This window comes from Pantherophis guttatus, chromosome 3 (assembly GCF_059756535.1).
Source record: "Pantherophis guttatus breed Tessera chromosome 3, ASM5975653v1, whole genome shotgun sequence".
NCBI lineage: Eukaryota > Metazoa > Chordata > Lepidosauria > Squamata > Colubridae > Pantherophis > Pantherophis guttatus.
In genome coordinates this window covers 117259971-117277365 of record NC_142065.1, presented here as the reverse complement: position 1 = coordinate 117277365, position 17395 = coordinate 117259971, and the positions used below count along the sequence as shown (strand labels likewise).

At 47.1% G+C, this 17395-nt stretch overlaps 1 long non-coding RNA gene across 1 annotated transcript; it reads left to right on the top strand.

Moving 5' to 3' along the window:
• Positions 1 to 1280: 1280 nt before the first annotated feature.
• LOC148114793 (uncharacterized) lies at positions 1281 to 15733 on the top strand. The gene is made up of 3 exons (XR_015733539.1): positions 1281 to 1346; positions 12351 to 12711; positions 13736 to 15733. It is a non-coding gene; the product is annotated as an uncharacterized LOC148114793 (long non-coding RNA).
• The last annotated feature ends 1662 nt before the right edge of the window (positions 15734 to 17395 follow it).

Below are 17395 nucleotides of genomic sequence, written 5' to 3'. Positions count from 1 at the left end.
AGAAACATGGTACCTTTTATCATACATAGTGGTTGTGCCCTGAAACGAAAAAATACTGGAAGAAAATACACAGGTGGTTACAGGAATTAACAGGACTTCAGATAGAATACACTCTGGAACTATTTCTCCTAGGGATAGTTAAAAGGAAATATGAAAAAAGAATAATATAAATCATTTTACATGTAACTGCAGCAAGGATAGCTTTCGCACAATGCTGGAGAAATACAAACATACCTCCCGAAGGCTTAGTAATAAAAAAATATTTGATTGTGCAGAAATGGACAAGTTGACAATTGAACTGAAAGAACAAATAGATTTGGAATACTACACAACATGGGAGAAGTGGTATAACTGGATTGAGAACAGAAAAATGGAAAAGAAATAGACAAAATAGAAGTAGAATTAAAATGTATAGTAAAAATGTATAGAATGTATTTGAATTGGAATGTTACGGTATGTAAATGGTTGCAGTTATGCATAAGATGTAAGATTTGTTTAATTGTAAAAATGCAATTAAAAAAAAGGTGCAAGGCAGGGTTATCCTTTATCCCTGTTATTATTTGTGTTGAAATTAGAGGTATTAAATAGAAATATAAGACAAAATGAAGATATAAGAGATATCAGAATTAAGAAAGAAGAATATAACTTACAGGCATTTGCAGATGATCTGGTGTTTATTTTAGAGGAGCCGCAAGTAGTTGGGCCAAAATTAATAGAACAAATAGAAGAATATGGAGAAGTGGCAGGGTTGAAAATCAATAAAGATAAAATGAAAATATTAGTGAAAAACATCACAGAGAAGCAGAAAAGGAAGTTAATGGAAAAACTAGATATTCAGATTGTATATTTATTTTCATGTGTTATATTGTATATAAAGAGAAGTTAATGAATCCTGCTGAATCAGTTACCTGTGTGTGCTTTCTGGATGTTTGATTTCTGCAACAAACTGACAGAAAAGCTGCCCAGCAAGGTGGTAGACTCCCCTTCAGCAGATGTTTGTGAAGGCCAGGAAGCGATTCTTCAGCAGATGGTTGGATCTACCGGCCAAACTCTGTAATTTCCTCAAAGTGGGCATTGCTAACTTAGCTAGGATGTGAAGGGAACAAGAAATAAATGTCCTTAGTGGTAGTAACTTGAATGAATATTCTCTTTACAGTATGTAATACATTGCTTTGCTCTGCTTTGCTTCTGTGGCGTGTTTCCAAGGATCTTACCCAATAACTCCAACACGAAATGTTCTTGAATCAAAGTTCTTTATTGATCAGTTATTTCTATTACAGGTGAACGTCTGGAAGTGGAAGTGGATCCCTGGACCACACCTTATATACCTGGGAGGCAGAGCTAAGGTAAGGAGGGATCAGGGGAAGGGCCAGGTGGGTGAATGAGGTTAACCCTTACTCTGCCATGGGGAAGCAATGTTAGGCATTTATATGTAACAAATCCCCCTCTAAATGCCTAACAGTTGGAGCTGTGTGTATGTGTTGTATGTGTACACCTAATCTTGAAGTTAGGTAGGCGTGCTGTTTGTTCTGCAAAGGTTTGGTCAGGATGTCAGCGATGTTAGGTGTTTTGTGCCAGCCATGGCAGTCTCTTCAAAGGCCACCAGATGGGGGCAAAGAGGCACCTTTGATCCCATTGGTGGGTCAAAGGGCTCTGGCCCCTGCAGCCCCATTGGGGAAAGTTAATGGCCCTCCGGCCCCCTCACACACCTTGTAAGGGAGGGGCCAGGGGCCTCTATAAGAACCCCTGCACAGGGGCTGCTCTACCCTCCCTTTTTTGCCCTTTTTACCCGTTCCCTTTTGCCTGCTCTTGTTCTAGTCTCCTATGGGACTGACCCATGGGCTCAATCCAGGCAAGGATACCTTACTCCACTTTTACTTCTAAATAAAGACTTAATTTGATTGCATCCTTGTGTGCTGACCTTTTTTTGGAAGCGCCCTCAACGAACCATCATTCTTCGTGAGATCCCTCACAAAGTGGTAGCCGAGGATGGTTTGAGGCAACGCTTCCAAGCCAGCAGAAGCAAGATGCCAGGAGGTTCCAGCAAGAACCCCCAAGAGATGGATGGCAGGACTTCACCGGTCATGACCAGGAGTCTCCAAGCAAGGTTGGCAGCCCTGCATCCAGTTCCTGATGCGAGCTTCGATCCAGAGGAGGGTACAGATGATCTCTATGCCCCCAGAGGACCCAGCGGAATGCAAGGGACCCCTTCACATGCTTCCTTGCAGCTGCAAGCTACAGAGGAAGGCATGGAAGACCAGCAGTCCACCCAGGACTGCCAGGACACCGGGGATGCGGCCAGGGACCAGGCCACCCCCAGCATAGACCAGCTCACTGGTGAGGAATGCAGAGAGCTGCTATGATTGCTCCTAGCAACCCGAGGGACGCCAGGAGCCCAGCCATGTGGGACACCAGCGCAGGGGGCCTCTGGACACTGGGTAAGTCCTTCCCCAGCACCCAGGAGGCTCCCCAACATGGCGCCGGCCACCCTGGGGGCCCCCGGGGCCCCGGAGCTTTTGGCAGGAAAATTCCCACCAAATTGTGACCTGCAGCTTCCGGGGCCAACCGGAAGCAACATGGCGGCCTCCAGACCACCTACTCCAGCAAGGCTTGGTAGGCCTCAGCTAGGCCACGAGGCCCAGCAACGGATGGCAGCCAGCCAAAGCAGCATGTAAACTGCTCGGTCCCCCCCACAGGCAAGCCTCGAAGTCTGCCCAGCCGCTCCTGCTGCAGCGGACATCAGGGCTGCAATCCAAGTCCTGGTCGCAGCCCTGGAGGCCACGATGACCGAGGCCTCAACCTCGGGGGCAGCCAGCCTCCCTCAACACCCCCAGGGGACCAGCGAGGGGGGGCGTCCAGTCCGGAGCCCCCCAGCCAGGACCCAGGCCTCCAGAGAGCCCCAGAAGAACCCCTGGGGGCTCCAGCCTTCCCAACACCCCCACCAAGGCAATGGAGGACTCACCTGGATGACTTCAGGGGGCCTCCAGCCGAGCCTCTCACCTCCCAAGATGGATGCCTCCTCCGGAGTCTTCAGGACCAGCAGTGGGCCCCTCCAGGCGATCCTCAGCATTTTTGGGCTTTTCCGGCCCCATCCTGCAGCCTTCGTCCCCTGGTAAGTGTTCCAGTACCAGGGGGGCTTCCAGAAGACTCTTCAGAGCCCCACAGGCCTGGGCCCAGGCCTGGCTCTGAAGCACAGAGGGAGAGGTCCGCCCCCGTTGGCTCCTGGGCTGGAATGAGATCTGAGCATGCTCAGCAGTTCGCACATGCTCAGTTGGCTCCACCTGAAAAAGAAAAGAATAATCAGAGAAAAATACCTACACCGGCCAGCAGAGGGATCCCTCTCCCATTTACTTCAATGGAACCAAAGCAAAGATACCTTAGACAGCAAAATATATCAGCATTTTCTGCCCCAGCTGTGTCTGTTCTCTCAAATAATTTCCAGAAATTACATCTGGCAGGGGAAAATTATAATATATGGAACAAAGAGATTCAGGTATGTCTCTTAAAAGAGGGGACCCTAGAAATGGTTTTAGACCCCCCATCTTTCCCTTGGGGACCTCAAGAAGAGTGGTACCACAGGAGAGCCTATACCACTCTACTGAGCTCACTGGATGCTAGAATGTACCCTAGCATTCCAGATGGGCTCACAGCTGGTGAAATTTGGGGGTTGTTATATAGCCTATTTAATAGTGATAGCTTGGGCTCCACCACAAGACTCACAACAGAGTTCTATAACACCAAGCTAAAATTTGGGGCTAGCATGGCTGAGCACCTGGGAAAGTTGAAGGCACTCAGGGCAGAGCTGGTGCTCAGGGACTACCCTGTGACTGAGACCAACATGATCGCTGTCATTCTGGCATCCCTGGACAAAAGTTGGGGCAATTTTATTGTCTCACTAGAGGAAACCAGAAAGGAAGCCATGACTCTGTCCTACCTCACAGGGAGGCTCAATGAGGAAGACAGGAGGCGTAGAGATGTGGGAGAGTACACCAGGGCCACAACTCATCAAATCAACAGAAGGCACCAGAGTTCAGAGCAGGTTAATGCTCTACCCAAGTGTTTCATCTGTGGCTCTGAGGAGCATTTGAAGAAGGACTGCCCCCATTACCAGCAAGGACCTAAGCGTGGCTCCAATCAAGGAAGGGGCAGGGGGCAGAGAAGGGGGCCTGGCAGGGGCAAAGGTGGTGCTAAGGGCAATTTTGTGAATACTAGCTATTTCACCCCCGCCACAAAGGCTGATGGCCCTACTGGCCTCTGGTTACTGGACTCTGGGGCTTCATCTCACATTGCTAACTTGAGGCAAGGCTTTAAGAGGTTAAGGAGAATTAACTCCTCTGTTAAGGTTGCAAATGGTAACAATGCTTTGGTTGTTGGGGAGGGCAGTGTCTCTGTACCAGGGCTGGGCAATGTCGAAGGTGTATTACACACTCCCTCTATAGCCAATAACCTGTTAAGCATAACCAAGCTATGTGATGATGGCAGGGTGGAGGTATTGTTTCGCAAAGGGGGAGGTCATGTCACTCGAGACAAAAGGGTCATCGGGAATGTTACCATTATAAATGGTTTGCCATATTTCTCCCCCAAGTACCCAGCCACAGGAGACAGCTCACGGGGGCCTGCGCGCAGAGAGAGAGAAAGGCTCCACAGCCAGCTCCCAGGCTATCAAAGATGCACAAGACTGAGGCAGTTGTGCCCACGCCGCCTCAACCAGTACCACGGCCCTCCAAGGCCAATGCGGGCAAGAAACCCGAGCCTCAGCAGGCACCTAAGGCAGGTAAGCCCAAAGAAGGGCCTAAGGTGCCAGCACCGCCCAAGGCAACCAGAGCCAAGGGGGTGTCAGTGGGAAAGCCACTGCACACTAAATGTGCCCACCTCTTACATCAGAGGTTAGGCCATGCGAGCTTCCCAGTGGTTAAAAAGATGGGGGAATTCGCTGAGGGGATTCATCTCCAGGATTGTGAGGTGTTTCTGGACTGTGCCATCTGTAAGAGGGCAAAGAGGAAGGCCGCCCCAATACCTAAGGTGTCACTGCGTAAAACTCAATACCCATATCAATTAATACATGTTGATTTGGTTGGGCCATTTACACCGTCCCTAGGAAAAAGGCAGTATTTCCTCACTGCCGTCGATGATTTCTCGAAGTATGGCCATGTGTATACCCTCACAGAAAAGTCTGAAGCCTTTGATGCCATAAAATCATTGTACAACTATGTGGAAACTCAGTACAAGACAAAGATCGTGCAGCTGCAGAGCGACCGTGGGGCTGAGTTCATGTCCCGAAAATTCCAGGACAGGATAAGGCACAAGGGCATACACCATTTTTGTACAGCGCCCTTTACACCTGTGCAGAACGGTGTGTCAGAAAAACGCAATGGAATTCTGCAGACCATGGTGCGCAGCCTGATTGCGGATGCTGGGGTTGCGGAATCGTACTGGGCGGAGGCGGTACACTACGCCAACTACACCCTGAACCGCACCTGGAGCAGTGTTGTGAACCAGACCCCATATTTTCTGGTCCACAGTAGGAAGCCAAATTTGGGACACTTGCGTGTGTTTGGCTCCTACGCTTGGGTGCACATCCCCAAGCAGCTGCGGAAGAAGGGGAGATCCGTCTCCCAGAGACTGAGGTTCTTGGGCTATGCCCCTGGCTCCAAGGCCTACCGATTCCTGGGAGAAGGGGGCAGGATTGTGACCTCCCAATCTGCCTCCTTCAAAGAGGACTCCAATTGGACCCAGATCCACTCAAATGATCTGGGTCCATACATTAACCAGCCCAGCAAGGGTGCACCAACCATGACACCGCCCAGACCCTGCTACCGACAAGAGCGAGGAACAGGATGAAGAGGTCAGCCTACCTGTTCCAGATGAGGAGGATGAGCCGTCCAGTCCTGAGGGGAAAGACACGCCATCTTCACCTGACTCTTCGCCTCCAGTGACGCTCCAGAAGCCCATGATGCCCAACGTCTGGGACCGAGGGCCTCCACATCCCGGTTGTGAACAGCCAGTTGGCGAGGAACCCACAGAGGAAAAGGGTGGTGAGTGGCAGGAGGTCAGAAGGTCAAAGCGGTCCAACAAGGGGGTCTCACCTAAGAGAATTGACATTGGGCACGTCGCATCCATCAACAGCGTTGTGGTCACCCCAAAGACTTTCTCTGACATCCAGGAGCTGCCCGTCGAAGAACAGGAGAAGTGGCAGCTCACGATGGAACAGGAGATGGAGAGCCTGAGAAAACTCAAGGTCTTCACCCCCGGGCAACCACCCAAGGAGAAGAAGGTCATTGGCACAAGGTGGGTTTTCAAGGCCAAACCACTTGCCAATGGCTGCTACCTGTACAAGGCCCACTTGGTAGCACAGGGGTTCGCCCAACGCTACATGGAGGACTACATTGAGACCTACTCTCCAACTGTCCGGGCAAAAAGTGTCAAGGCCGCCCTCGTAACTGCAGCCGCTCTGGGGAAGGAAGTCTACCAATTTGACATCCAGACGGCCTACCTCCATGCCAACTTGGACCAGCAGATCTACGTGAGGGCCCCTCCTGGTTACCAGCAGGAGGGGGAAAACACATGACTACTCCAAAAGGGATTATATGGCCTCAAGCAGTTGGGGAAACTCTGGTACAACTGCCTCAAAAAGGGTTTAGAGCTAATTGGCTTCAGGGCATCTCATGCAGATGAGTGCGTTTTTACATGTGACACCAAAGGTGATACAGAACGGGTGTTGGTTTATGTGGATGACCTCCTATACATAGGGCCTGGCAAGGATAGGTGTGATGAATTTGCCAAGGCCCTGGGGGAAAAGTTTACCCTGAAGTCCTTGGGGCGGGTTGACAGGTACCTGGGTGTACATATCTTGGCCACTAAAAAGGGATTTGCATTATCCCAGAAAGAAAAAATTGAGGAATTGTTGGCCAAATGTAAAATGGCAGAGTCTAACCCAACGCGTAGCCCCATGCAAAGTGATTACTACAGCCACAATCACAAAGACAGCCCTGACTTCACAGACAACAAATTATATAGATCTGTGATTGGCTCCTTGCTATACATTAGCAATTGGAGCAGGCCTGACATAGCTTTAGCTGTAAATCTATTGTCCAGGCACGTGGAAAACCCAAAGGAATTCCACTGGAATGCTGTCAAGAGGGTACTTAGGTACCTCAGGGGCATGGCTGATGCCCTCCTTATGCTGGAGCCAGAGAAGGGGAAGCCAGCCCAGCTCTCCGCTTACTCGGACGCAGACTGGGCTGGTGACACCAAGAGTAGATGGAGCACCTCTGGTTTCCTCATACTGCTAAATGGCTGCCCTATCCATTGGCATGTTAGGCAGCAAAAATTTGTTTCTTGCTCCACGGCTGAGGCAGAATATGCCAGCCTATCGGACACTGCAAATGACTTAATTTGGTTCAATGCTCTGGTAACGAGCATCTGGGCACCTCCTACTCTGCCCATCCAAATTCAGGAAGACAATACGGCCGCAATTGGGATCTCCAGGGCATACGCGGTGGGCTCTAGGTCCCGCCACATAGACATCCGTTACAAGAATGTCAGGCAGCTTGCCAGAATGGGGTTTGTACAAATCAAACATTGTAACACTACCGACCAGTTAGCTGACCTGTTTACAAAACCTGTGCCTATTGACCGACACAACCTTCTGTGTAAGCGTTTGTGTTTGATCCTGTAAACGATGCATCTGTATGTTTATGACACCTGCTCACCCTCTCACACACATTCACCATCACCTGTCATTGGCTGGCAAGAAGGGGAATTGTTAGGTGTTTTGTGCCAGCCATGGCAGTCTCTTCAAAGGCCACCAGATGGGGGCAAAGAGGCACCTTTGATCCCATTGGTGGGTCAAGGGGCTCCGGCCCCTGCAGCCCCATTGGGGAAAGTTAATGGCCCTCCGGCCCCCTCACACACCTTGTAAGGGAGGGGCCAGGGGCCCCTATAAGAACCCCTGCACAGGGGCTGCTCTACCCTCCCTTTTTACCCGTTCCCTTTTGCCTGCTCTTGTTCTAGTCTCCTATGGGACTGACCCATGGGCTCAATCCAGGCATGGATGTCTCCATGCCTGGGACCTTATTTTACTCCACTTTTACTTCTAAATAAAGACTTAATTTGATTGCATCCTTGTGTGCTGACCTTTTCTTGGAAGTGCCCTCAATGAACTATCATTCTTCGTGAGATCCCTCACAAGCGATTTGTTCAACAGTCTCGCAGTGTATGGCATTGATAAAACCAATGTTTGTTAACTGTCTGACGTGCTTATGTTTGATGTCTATGTGCCTTGATCTCTTGCCCACGGCGTCTGCCATGGATATGTCTCCTTGTTGTCCTCATGTATTATTATCGGGTAGGCTGGCTCAGTCCAGATGTTGGTCATCGAACCATGTCAGGTTGTTGGCTGCCTTCAAGAGGCAGATGTATTCTGCTTCTGCTGTAGATGTGGCCACTAGGTTTTGTTTCCCGGTGTACCAGTGCACTGGGCAACCGTTGATGAGGAATACATAGCCAGACGTGCTTTTCCTGCTCTTTGTGTCGCCTGCCCAGTCAGCATCAGCATAACAGGTTAATATGGGCTCTTTGGAACTCACCGGCTCTAGGCGTAGGCAGGCATCTGTGCTGTACTTTAGGTATCTGAGCACGCGTTTTACACCTTCCCAGTGGTATGTTTTTGGTTCGTTGACGTGCCTAGACAAGAGGTTGACCGCTAGGATGATATCTGGCCTAGTCCAGTTGGCTATATATAGTAGTGACTCAATGACAGACCTATAGAGGGTATTGTCCTTAAATGTTTCACCTTCTTCGTTCATGTGTTTTAGAATGTCAACTTGCATGGGTGTTTCGCATGGCTTGGCATCCTTCATGTTGCACTTGTGTAGCAGCTCCAATATCTTCTCCTTTTGGGAGATTCTGAATCCTTTCTGTGTTCTGTCGATCTGGACACCCAGGTACTTGTTTACCTTTCCCAAAGTTTTTAGTGCGAAGTGCTTCCCCAATTTATCAGCGAAATCATCACATTTCTGTTTGTGCTGGCCACAGTATAAAATATCGTCCACATAAACAAGCACGTATTCAATAGATGTGTCCTCCTTTTTGATGAAGAAGCATAGGTCGGCAGAGGTGGCTGTGAATCCCATGTCCCTGAGAATTTTCGCTAGGCACTCATACCACCTCTTACCGGATTGCTTCAGCCCATACAAACTCTTGTTTAACAACCAGGTATCTCCCTTTTGTGTGTTTATTCCGGGGGGTGCTCTGACAAAGATCTCTTTGTCTAGTTCCGCGTGGAGATAAGCTGTCTGCACATCAAATTGGTAAATTTCTAGGCCTAGAATTGTTGCTATCACCAGGGCGCTCTTGACACTTTCAGCCCTGACTGTGGGTGAATATGTATCGGTGTAGTCCTCCGGGTATTTCTGCGCAAATCCCTGCGCTACTAACCTAGCCTTGTACAGCGTCTTATTGTCCTCAAGCTCCTTGATTTTAAAAACCCACTTTGTCCCAATGGGTACTTTGTTGTCTGGTACCTTGGATGGAGTATACACATTTAGCTCTCTCAGGCTGGCCATCTCTTTCTCCATGGCCTCTTCCCACCTAATCCTTTCTTCCCGTGGCAACCTAAGTATGTCTTCGTAAGAGTTGGGTGTCGTGGTGTTTGTGTGTATTGATAGTACATAATCTTCACACCTTTTTGGCATTTTGTTCCTGTTATGTCTAACGGGCCTGTTGGGTTGTGTTTCTGTGTCATGCATGTACCTGGCTTCCCTTTCTGTAAGTGCATCTACCTTTATGATGGGGTGGTCCTCTTTCCATCCCTTGGTGGTTACCCCTTGGTGTCTAGGTTTGTGTTTCTCGTGTGCCTCCGTTTCAGATGTGTCTAGTCTACTCGTGACCCTTGCACTGTCTGTGACTTCCTGCCTGGGGAACACTTCGTTGAGGTGTATTTTTGACCAATTTGTGTTTTCATGGAATACTGCTGTTCTGGATATGAAAAATTTATTGTCCTTGTCAATAAATCTGTACCCTTTTGTCCCGGACTCGTATCCCATAAATCTTAGTCTCCTTGATACCTTGTCCCCCTCGCGCCTTAATCGTTTTGGTATATGCACATCCGCTATGACCCTGAATATGTGTAGGTGAGCTATTTGGGGTTTCCTGTTGTACATAACCTCATAAGGAGTTTTGCCTACCATGCTGGACCATAGTCTGTTCAGGGTGTAGTTCGAGTATGTGAGTGCCTCTGCCCAGAAGTGTTGCCCCAGCCCTGCGTTTTCTAATATGCATCTTACCATGGTTTGTAATACACCATTCCTTCGTTCTGACACTCCGTTCTGGAATGTGGAGAACGGCGAAGAAGTAAAATGTAATATTCCATGTTTCTTTATCCAATTGGAGAAGTCCCTTGATAGGAACTCTGACCCTCTGTCCGTCATTATTTGTTTTATTTTGGTGTTGTGTTGTGTTTCTACCCTCCTGTAAAATTCTTTGAACTTTTGAAACACCTCATTTTTGTGATTGAGTGTATATACGAACCCGTAACGACTGAAGTCGTCAACTATAGTTAGAAAGAACCTCTTTTTATACTTTATAGAGGGTTTCATGGGGCCTACCAAATCCATGTGTACTAACTGGAAGGTTGAATTGGTGGTGCGAGAGGCCTTTTTTGGTCTAGGTTTAGTTTTGAGTTTAGAACATTTGCACACGGAACACTCTAGGTAATTGTTACAGTTTTTTACTTGCAAACCACTTGAACATTCAGTCATTTTTTGTACAATTGGGAAACTGGCGTGGCCCAACTTCCGATGAAGCAGGTGGGCGCAGTCATTATGGATGGGTTTGTCAATAGAGGGCTTCCCCTTGTGTGCTGTGTCAGAAGTGTGTTTGTCTTCAGTGGTGTGTTCAACCATAACCCCTTTTGTCTCCCCGGGAGTACCTGTCTTGCCTTTCCTACTTTCTAGTTGCATGTCTGTGCTTGGATAGTAATCTTCTTGGGGTTGTAGGTATGTGAGCCCTCCTTCGATGATGATCTTGCCTACGTCCTTATTACCCTTGGTCATGTATGCCTTTCCTCCTTTAAAAGTTGTCTCGGTACCCAAGTCTTTGCTGAGTTTGAGTGTGGCTAGTATATTGTGAGGTATCTCAGGTATGAGCAGTACCCCCTCTATTCTTCCTATCCCATTTATGTATGTGTTCCCTTCCCGTTACCAGGACCTTGTCCTGATTTGCTACCTTAATGTGGTACTTCTTTGCTGTGAATGATGTAAGTATGTTCTTGTTGTTGGTAGTGTGGTTGGTGGCTCCTGAATCGATGAGCCATGTGTTCCCTTTCCCTGGCTGCATGTGTGTGGGTCGATGGTCTCCAAGGCCATACAATGACCCTGGCTGGCTTTCCCTGGAGCTGTCTCTCTGTCTCCTCCTGTCTCTGGGATTGGGGGAGTCTCTGTGTCTGAATCTGTTATCTGGTGAGTGCCTGTCTGGGAACCCTGACCTCCGGCCTTGCCTTTCCCTGCGGTGAGTGTAGTCTCTGTCCCTTGAGTTTCTGGGGCAGTCTCTCTTATAATGATTCTTGGAGCCGCAGATAAAGCATTCGGGAGTTTTGTGATTCCTAGTTTGAAACTCTACCCTTTTTACTGGTCTACCCTCTCTGTGGCTCATGGAGTGGTCCCTTCTTAGGCTATCCTCAGCTATCAGCCTGTTGGTGAGTGTTTCTAGGGAGAGGTGCTCTATGTTGAGGCTATCCAGTTGCATTATAAAGTTTTCCCAACTAGAATCCAGGGAATTTATAATTATACTTTTCATGCTATCTTCAGAGATGGTCTCCCCCCTTTGTATAAGTTCTGCCCTGGTAGCATTCAGATTTAGGATATGCTCACCCATGGGAGTTCCAGCCTTGTGCCTGGCTGAGTAGAACTCTCTAGAGATCTTGGTGGTTGTGGCTGCACTCTTGCTATAGAATAAGTTAAATATTTTTTGTAATATTTCTGCCACAGTCAAGTAGTGGCCAAGGCTGGGATAGATGCTGGGTGATAAGCTTGCCATTAACAAATAATAAGCCCTGTGGAGCAGGCAATCTACATCAAAGGTCCAGGGTTTTCTAGGTGGGTCATTACGTAAAAACAACATATTTTCCCTTAGAAAGATAATTTTGAGCTGATGATTCCACTCTAAGAAATTAGTCCCATCTAGTTTTAGCTTGTGGAAATCAGCTGGTAAAGTCATTGAGCTGTATGGTAAATTACTCACAGTCTGGAGCTGTCCATGGTTTTGTAGGTGAGGGAACTCACAATATGCTGGGGGAATGCTTGTTGCTAGTCTGTATGGATTTATCTCTATGTTCCTCTCTCTTCTTACAGGCGGTGACTGAGCATGCACGAAGCTCATTTCGCGCCGGAGGTCGTCGGGTGAGGAACTCTCTGCTGCTGTTCTCAGGCCTAGGCCTAGGCCTAGGCCTGCCGGTGGGAGGCTGGATTCACCCCTGGTGGGTCCGTAGCCCTCCCTGGACAATGGATGCCATGGCTGGACCCCTGGATCCCTGGCGAAGAACGGGAGGAGGTGAGGAGGTGAAGCGGTCGTAGGTCGAGGACCTCCGAAGCTCGGCGGCGCAGCAGCGGTGATGGACGTAAGTCGAGGATCTCCTGGATTCGGCAGTGTGGCAGCGGCGGCTGCAGCGGCGGCAGCGCCGGTGGATCCTGGTCGGTGCTGGTTGGTCTCCGGGTGAGTAGAGAAGCCTGGCGGAGGTCGTATGGTTGGTGAGTAGTTGTTTTGCCTTTCTATTCCCTGGTCTTGCGTTGTTGGTGCAGCGGGTGGCGAGTGCGAATCCTGTGGTTGGTCGATCCTGCAGGTGATCGGGTTCCGGTGCTCGCTTTCTGGGCGCGTTGTTTCTCGGAGGGTTGGCTGGGTTGGTGCATGGTTTCCGGTGGCCACCCTGTTGTCCCTTTGGCTTTGGGGTGCCTTGGGGTGGTTTTTAGCAAGCGCAGGAGGCTTGAATGCGGAGCCGAGTGCTGCCGCAAGAGTCTCAATCGCTTTTTTCACTTCAGGCCCAGTAGGTGGGCTCTTGCAGGCTTGTGTTATTATTTCTGGGCAGTTTTCGGGTTCTTCCCCATTTGTATTGGGGTCTTCGTTGTTTTGCGCCGTTTTGTTTGAATCTTGGCTCCCCATTGGTTGTTGGCCATTCCAAGATGGCTGCCGGGAGCATGGCGCGGAAATGAAATTGTCCATGTCCAGAGCTTCAGCTTGGGAATGCCTTTCCCTTGCTGGACTGGCGACTTCATTGTCTTGTTCCTGGGTACTCATCGCTGCTCCATGGCTTTCTAGGAGGCCTTGGAGTTTCGCGATGAGCTCCTCTTTGCTGGCGGGTGTTTCCAGCATCTTCAGTATGGTTGATCGGAAGTCGTCTCTGCTCGGTGGCTCACTCCTTTCGCGGCTGCAGGTTTCGTCTCTCGGTTCCTTGTCCCAGAGTAGTGGGCTCAGGTCGTAGTCCTGCTCACACTCGCTCGTGGCAATTCTCACTGTGGCGCCTTTGAGAGCCTGCAGCTCTTCCCTCTGCTTGGTATAGGCTCTGGTGCACATCCTGCTTTCTGCTTCGGATTGGATTCCTGATTCTGCCATTTCTGTGAGTTGTGGGTTAACCATCCTCTGCTACCAATCTGTGGCATGTTTCCAAGGATCTTACCCAATAACTCCAACACGAAATGTTCTTGAATCAAAGTTCTTTATTGATCAGTTATTTCTATTACAGGTAAATGTCTGGAAGTGGAAGTGGATCCCTGGACCACACCTTATATACCTGGGAGGCGGAGCTAAGGTAAGGAGGGATCAGGGGAAGGGCCAGGTGGGTGAATGAGGTTAACCCTTACTCTGCCATGGGGAAGCAATGTTAGGCATTTATATGTAACAGCTTCAAGCTCTTCCTCAGCACAGCTTCTGTAGCAGCATTTAACAGATTTTGGCAAATGCTGCAGGAGAAATGCCACTCAGCCTCTTGGCTCCACTTGCCAAAGTAGGACATATCATTACTTTTTCTATAGCAAATACTTTATTCATGTCACAAAGGCTTTTACTCAAGAGACAGCATTTGTGCAGAAAGTTCTAGTTTTGCCATGTGATAAGAGAGAAAAGCTTTGAAAGGTGAAATCGTTACTGAAGGCCTCACAGAAATGACAGCTCCAATGCTGTTGCTGCATCTCTATCTGCCAAACACCTGATTGGCACATCAGAGATTCCTTTGTGGCAATTATTTTTAAGGGTTTCAATCTGACCCTTTCCCCCCTGTGAGCTTTGCATGGAGAGTATAAACATGTTTTAACAGGGTTTAATGTGAAATGACCCAGCAGATTGCATATAAAAATAAACCCTTTTCACACCCACCTACACCCACACCCCCATATATGTATCTTCCTCAATCATGTATCTTCTATCAGAGGTCTGGGAATTTGAGGGTTCTATGTAGTATATTAGCTGTTCCTAGCACTGCACTTTTCTGGACACCTCTGGCTCTCACCTCTGTCTTTCCTGCTGGAGCCACTCTCCCAGCTCAGGAAGAAATAAATGTACCTGACCTTGTAGGAACTGTAATCTAGGTAAATGGAGCTGAAACATTTAAGTACAGAGAAACAAGATAAAGGAAGTCCTCATTTAATTATCCCAATTGGGACTAGCAACTCCACCATTAAGCAACACAGTCATTAAGCATGACATCATGCTTCATTATCTCAATAAAAGTAGTTTTACTTTTCTTGAGAAATTGATTTCCTGGCCTGGTCTACCAGTGGAGCTGACAATAAAAACACTGACAAAGTCTCAGTGCAGAAAGGCAACTGAGATGTAATAACTTCTATTACTGAACTAAAATAATTGAGACAATAGCCATATTACCTGTTAAAGTATCAACACTGATATTGACATGCCTTGTTGAAATCTCTGGGTAAAATAAGTGGAAAAACACCATGGCTGGCATCTACTTATCTCTTTCCAAGTAAGAAAATATTGTTTTCCATTAAAAATAAGAGCGTTTTCAAAGGGATATGGAGAGGTAGAGGAGATTCTTTATTTTACAGTTTTTCATGCAGTCATTTGAAGAATAATTCAGTATTTTTGGCAATTGATTAAGACCAAATACAGTTGTGTTTTATTTTAGCTATTTGCTTGCCATGGATTGTGTATGTTGTTTGATAATTGTTTTTAATGGTTTGGTTTTTAATACTTTAGCAGTTGTGCAGTCTTGCTGTTTACTGAGATTCTATAAAATATATGAAAAGCATTGATATAAGAGACTTCAAAGAGCCTTTCCTCTTCTAAGTATTACTGAAGTAGATTTGTGGAGCTGTGTTGATGGTACATTAACTTGGACTAGCTTTTATATAAATATAATCAAACAGATGATATTTTGGGGTGTGAGGTCAAAACATTTATAAATGGATTCCCTTTAAAGGCTTTTTTGAACTTTTACTTGTCTACATCCAACAGTTTAATGTTTAGAATCAGGATTAGAAATAACAGAGTTTACCAATTAAATGAGAAAAAACATAATAAACTATAAATCTAGTAGTAGAAAGATGTAGCAAAATAAAACTCTGAAACACAATGATTGCGGGAACAACTGTATACCTAGTCAAAAGTTTTGTGGCACTCTCAGGCATTTGTGGGACACATTGGCAGAAATCTTCTAGAAGATAAACAGAGTTGGAAGGGACCTTGTAGGTCATCTAGTCCAACCCCCCACCCAAGCAAGAGACCCTATACCCGTGATGGCAAACCTATGGCATGGGTGCCACAGGTGGCACACGGAGCCATATCTGTGGGCATGCGAGCATTGTCGTAGCTCAGGTCCAGCGCACATGCGTGTGCCAGCCAGCTGATTTTTGGGCCTTCTGGTTCCACCGGAAGTTGGGAAATGGGCTGTTTCCAGCCTCCAGAGGGCCTCAGGGTGGGCGTGGGGAAAGCTGTTTTCACCCTCCCCAGGCTCCTAGAAAGCATCTGGAGCCTGGGGAGGGTGAAGAACAGGCCTACCGGGCCCATCGTGCCATCACTAAAAGCGGGAGGGGCATGGGGTTCACATGCACATGTGCGGGTTGCATTGAATTATGGGTGTGGGCATGCATGTGGCCGACCTCCCCCTGCTCCCCCCGCTTTTGGCACGTGACGATAAAAAGGTTAGCCATCACTGCCCTATACTATTTCTGACAAATGGCAGTCCAATCTCTTCTTGAAAGCCTCCAGTGATGGAGCTCCTACAACTTCTGAAGGCAAGCTGTTCCATTGGTTGATTATTCTGTCAGAAAATTTCTTATTTCTAGGTTGAATCTCTCCTTTGTCAGTTTCCATCCATTATTCCTTGTTTGGCCTTCAGGTACCTTGGAAAATAGTTTGACCCCTTCCTCTCTGTGGCAGCCCCTCAAATATTGGAACATTGCTATCAAGTCCTTCTCTTCACTAGCCAAGCCATGCCAGTTCCTGTAACAGTTCTTCATATGTTTTAGCCTCCACTCCCTAATCATCTTGCATTTTTTTCTACAGTCTCAATATCTTTTTTATAGTGTGGTGACCAAAACTGGATGCAGTATTCTAGATGTGGTCTTACTAAGGCTTTATAGAGTGGTATTAGTACCTCACTTGATCTTTTTTTAAAAAAGTTTTTTATTAATAATACAAAATTAATAAAACATTGGACATAGATATGACATCACTGGTTCCAAACATCTTCCGTCACTTTACAATAATATTAGTACTCATATAAACATATAGTTCTTAAACATATTTATCTATAATAACATCTATATTTTTGTTTTAACACAATACATTTGTCTTGGCTACCCTCTTGTTATCTATCCAATCATAAAATTGTTCCCAGATTTTGTAGTACTTAGTTTCGCTTTTATCCTTGAGTTCCAAAGTGAGTCTGTCCATTTCTGCACAGTTAAAGATTTTCAGTAATATTTCCTCTTTAGTTGGAATATCTTTCTCTTTCCATTTTTGAACAAAGGCTATTCGTAGCACTGTGAATATATGGAGTAATAAATAATTTGTATCTTTCTTATATTTTCTTTCTATAATTCCCAGTAAGAAAAATTCCGGTTTGACTTCTATATTTGTTGACAAAAAATTTTTCAGCCAGTTCTTTAGTAAATTCCCAAATTTTTGCGCCTTTGGGCATTCTCACCATGGTAATTCCCAACGGTCTCTCCACACTTCCAGCATATCAAGGATTTCCCCTTATTCATTCGTGCTAATCTTGTTCGGGGGTTTTCCTTGTAGGAAGTTGCTAGTGTGATTTTTAAATTTTTTCCCCATAAACTTTGCCAATTATCCAAATCGATATTGTGCCCAAAATATTTACACCAAATTATCATCGTTTCTTTCACCTGTTCCTCAATCAGATCTTGTTCTAATAAATATCGAT